Consider the following 5,447-nt stretch of genomic DNA (forward strand, 5'->3'; position numbering starts at 1 on the left):
GCATGGCTTTATGAGCTATAGAACAGAATAAGCAAAATGGGTGTAAAGAAGCTTAATGTTATAATTTAATTCCATATCAAAAATGCTTCTAGATATTTATTTATTTTTTGGTACCGGGGAATCAAACTTAGGACCTTGCTCTTGCAAGGCAGGCGGCTGCACCACAGAGCTAATTCCCAGCCCTCTAAATTGCTTTTAAAAAGTCTGCTTGCATTCAATGACAATTCCTTTTCTGTTTGAAGCAATTTGTATATTTAATAAAGTGAATGTTTTATTTGGGGTTTTCTAAATCTCGACCACAATCTTAAATTAATTGAAATTTAACTTTTTGTATATTTACTTATAAGGAAAATGGCACTACACATTGAAAACCATAAAAATCATAAAGGAAGCCATTTATTTGATTTGGGTTTTTTCTTCCAGTCTGATAGAATATAACTTAAGGAGAACACATTTGTAGGCACCCTACCCGCTCACACCTCTGCCAGTAGCTGTTTGTGTTTCTGCTCCTCTGCTCCACTCATCCTGTCCTTTGGTGTTAGTGACCCTGCTTTATGAGTAGAAAATGATCCAGAGTAGGAAAACTAGTGTACTTTACCTGCTCAGGCAAAGTAATTTTACATGAAAACTGAATAGAAAGTCTATACCAGACAAACTAAAATTCTCTCAGAAATTTATAGGTCACTAAGAGCTGTAAGGCATTGGCATCATGAAAATGAATTAGAAATGCTTCTAGCCAGGTTTTCTGCCGTGACGGAGAAAGCACACTGTCATCTGTAGTACAATGAAACACATAGTAGAAAGACACAGAAAAAAAGATCTTTGGCGTTGTGAGGTCCTCACAGCTATCCTAATTCCAAAAGATTTTGTTTTCATTCTGTGAACTATCACAATATCCTCCCAACATACATACATAGATAAATATGTGAATATGTATGCACATATATGTATGTCCTGTCTCTGTCTCTCTCTCTATATATATATATATATATATATATATATATTTATACACATGTAGTTTTGTTATTTTCAAGGTAAAATTTTCTGATTTAGTGATTTCACCATCATCAATAGCATTGACAAAACTTTCTTTGATGATAAAAATGTTCTTGAGGAGTGGTGCCCAATATGGCAGCCCCTAGCAGTTTGTGGCAATTAAATCCTTTAAATGTGACCAGATTGAAAGTATGTCCATTACATTTTGTGTAATTTTACTGATTACATGCAAGTAGTCACATATGGCTAATTGAACAGCACAGTGGTGCTGTTTCCCAAACTATCATTTAGAGATTTATTATCACATCAGCAAATTAAGGCACTTTCAATGGGCCAGGGATTTGGCTCAGTGGTACCAAATCAAACCCTGCCTTGCAAGCACAAGGTCCTGAGTTCAATCTCCGGTATTACAAAAAACAAAAAACAAAAAACAAACAAAAAAAAAAGGGCACCTTCAATTGTTTTGCGGGAAGACTGTCCACAGAGGATGACAATTCTCACAAGCACTTCCCTTCATCCTGGCAGGCTTTTAATTTTAGTCTTTTATCTCTTTGTGCTTTATTTTCTTCCATTATTCTTCCTTTTCTTTCATTTCCCAGATGCAAATTCCCATATTGCAGAGAAGGGTTTTGAAGGTGTTCTTAAATACCTTATTATAGGGTTAATAAAATAACCTTGAGCCAAATTTTATGTAAAACAAATTTCTTGATCTTGAAGTCCTAAATATGCCTAGACAGTTTCTATTTTGAATACTCTGACTGTAATCTAACTACAATTATAGTTGATGAATGGAATAATCTTTCTCATAAAAGTGCAGATATATATACAATTTCATACATCAATTTCAGGGGTTTAGAGTCCCCTTAAATTTAAGGAGTTTCATGAATCATGGCGTAATGATCTCCATTTAGTGAATTTTCACTAGAAAACACTTAGAATCAGCTTAATATGTTTTATCCAGGTTAAAATATATTAATACCCAGATATGGTTATGTCTCTCAATTTTATATAGTTTTAATTGCATTTTTCAACTGAAATCATACTAGTAAGTTTGTCCTAATTTATGTCATACATACATCAGCATGGGGTTATAGAAAAAACAAATCCTAAAGTTATAGAGTTTTAGATTTTACTAAAACAGCAAAATTTATGCATCTTTGTATAATTAGCATATTCAAATTATTTAGTAGTTGCATACTAGGCCCCATAGATGCTTACATGCATGCTTATGAACCTGTGTTTTCTCTTTTCTTTCAAACTGCAAGTACATAGGTAAAATTGTGTTTCAAGAACCTTTTAGAAATTAGTGGAATTCAAAAAACATTGTTGAAAATAGAGTAAAGGTTTCTCTTGGGTGTAAATATTTGGAAAACACTACTAGACATCTATCCTTGAAGATTTATTAATCCAGCTAGGCTAAGTGCTCTGAGAAGTTTTCAAAGTCTGAGTCCCTTAAGAACTTGAGCTTTGGAGTTATCTGTATATTTGAGCTATAATTCTATAAGTCATAGCTGTAATGCTATGAGCCTCATATTCACTGGGTATTGAACTCGGCACCATGTGCTTGCAAGGCAGTCAGTGAAACCACTGAGCTAAATCCCTGGCCCTAGTTTGTGCTGATTTTCATGCAACCACTTGGTCTCTGACTTTGTAGAGATTTCTCTAGTATGATATCATGTATATGTAGGGTCGTGATTACTGTTTAGCAATCAAATAAATTAGGTAAAATACTTGATACAAAACTCATTCTTATAAGTTGACTTACTCATGCATCTAAAAAGTGAACAGATGTTCTAACCCCTTTGTGAGAAAGTTTTTAAAAATATTCTTCGTTTATATAAACTCTTAGAATATTATACACAATTTAAGCCAACTTCGTATACTCTCTGAAATCATCTTCCTTTTTAGAAAATTTACCTAAAACTTCATTGTGCCGATCAAATAAGAAACCCAGGAGTCTTCCTTGATTTCTATGATTCATTTGCTCACCACAATTAAGAAATCTTCAAGATCTTCCTATTTAGTCTCCTAAATATTTTTAAAGCTCTTTTTTCTATCCTTCTAACACCTACATTGCATCCTAGGCTATTGATCTCCTCATTTCTCACCCCATATATATGGAAAAATATATATAGGAATTTTACCACATCATAGTTTAAAAATTGTCCCAAATGTAAGTAAGGGTACATGACATACAAGGTTTGTCTGATACCTCCAATCTTTTGGTGTGAGAGAAGCTGAAAAGTTAATTACTGAATTCTAGTTATAAGCAAATAACTACTTCAGTAATCATAAAAGATGACCTGTTGAACATGTAAAAGAGACAGTGGTTCACTTAAAATTGATCGCCTTGCATACAATGTTTTAATTTCAAGACACAGGTATTATTTACTGTACTTAGAGGTATCATATACTTATAAATGGACATTTGCAATAAATTATGAATTAAAATCATTAGTCTATCATATTTGTCACAATACTAAGAAAATACTTTTATACATTTGGGAAAAAGTTGTTTAAATTTTCTGGAAAATATTGGTATTGTTTTTCTTACCTACAAGTATGCATTTATATTCTGATTGTTATGATTATTTAATTACAGTGTCTGTTTCATATCTGATTCACAAATAGGTTCCACCTGATGGAGTTCCTGTAGGTACTGGGTGTTGATTTTGTGATTGCTAATTGCTGTGTTTCATTTATTTATTCCTTTTTCTGTTCCATAAAACTATATTATTATTTATACATTTATCAAAATTATTACATAGATATTTATCTACATCATATATTTTGGTTAATGTACTATGACATTTGTAGTTCACTTTCATTGTGAACTTAATCACAGCATTCTTTTTTAAATGTTCTAAATTTGATATAAAACACTTTATGTGCTTGAGGCTAGCGCTACTAATTAAATTTGTCAGATTGGAATTAACTTGTAATTTCTTGTTATGCTTTATAATTTTGATGTATATGTATATATGTATACATTTGTATGTTGTACATATACATATATAAACAAGCATAAAATATAGAGTGTTTTAATGTTTTGATTCCCATCAGATACCTTAAATTGTTTTCAAATCCAGGAGATTGGCATATTTATAATGGGATGCTTTCGTTTATCTTATTATTATTATTCAGACATTTATTTACCACTCTATTTGTATATGCATTTATTTTTGCCTTCATTATTTCTCTCTTTGTGAGTGCATGTCAGAGTTTATTTTGCCTTCCCAAAATTGTGTGTCTATCAGTGAAGTAATTACAATTTTGATATAAACCAAATATGTATTTTGGCATAAAGTAAATATTACTTTGTGTCAGAAAAGGAAAAAGAAATAATTCATTTTATATATATATATTGATTTAAAATACTAATTCTCTTTAAATCATCTATAGAAACAATTGCTACATAAAATCTACAGCCCCTATGGGAAAATTAAACCAGAACATTATCTGTCCATTTGTATCAGAGTCCATGAGACTTTTGAGCATGTAGTTCTCAAGCGGTTAGTGGTCTTACAAATATACAAATATTGACTAAACTTGACAGTACCACTGATAGATTATATAATTCAAATATATTTATGAGATTCAGACTATATATTAGGATATCAAGATGCAGCTTGACAATGGAAGAATTTAAGTTTTAAGGAGATTGATTATTTGATTATTCCCCCCCTGATTTTTTTTTTTTTTTGATGCTGGTATCCACGTTACCTAGGTTGAGCACAAACTTGCATTCCTCCTACCTCAACCTCCTAGATTTCTGGGATTATAAACATGTGCCACCATGCATGGCTTTTGTTAAACTTTTGACATTCTTATATTTGTTGCTCATCAAAGTACCAAAACCTTTAAGTATAAATATTGTCATTCAAAAATAGGTTCATCTGTGTTAATGTGCATCCACTGAAATTTGACATTAATATTGCGTGAAAATACCATACAATTCTTTTAAACAGACATGATAGTTTTTAAAACACTCATATCACATCTGAAAATGGTATTATCCTTACAAATCAATCTAAAGATTAAAGTTTAGTAATACTTTATTAAGCTTTTCAAATTTTTCATAATGTTAATACTGAAGGACTTGCCGAGATACTGACCTATAGGTACTCATGTAAAAGTTACTATTTCAAGTAAATATAAATGATAAGAGTTCTCTTTTAATCAAGTTACTATGCAAAACAAATTAGAATGAGCTATAATAGGACATGCATAGTGCTAACTTAGTGGTGTAGATTATCTCCTTCAAGTACCTCAATAACCTGAAGTTCTCAGAGATATTATTTCATTCTCTAGCTAGGCATTATGAATGCACTCAAGAGGAGATTGATAAATTATCAAAACATCTTGAATGTCTCTGGTTATCCAAGATGAATGACTGTTTATGGAATATCAATATATATATATATATATATATATCATCTTCATGGTAAATA

At 31.3% G+C, this 5,447-nt stretch overlaps 1 protein-coding gene across 10 annotated transcripts in view; it reads left to right on the plus strand.

Moving 5' to 3' along the window:
• Pcdh15 (protocadherin related 15) overlaps positions 1-5,447 on the plus strand; it is an 802,311-nt gene that overhangs the window by 491,108 nt on the left and 305,756 nt on the right. The gene's annotated exons all lie outside the window — the stretch shown is intronic.

Source organism: Fukomys damarensis, unplaced genomic scaffold (assembly GCF_012274545.1).
Source record: "Fukomys damarensis isolate Sample0158 unplaced genomic scaffold, DMR_v1.0_HiC HiC_scaffold_20, whole genome shotgun sequence".
In the NCBI taxonomy this organism is placed as follows: domain Eukaryota; kingdom Metazoa; phylum Chordata; class Mammalia; order Rodentia; family Bathyergidae; genus Fukomys; species Fukomys damarensis.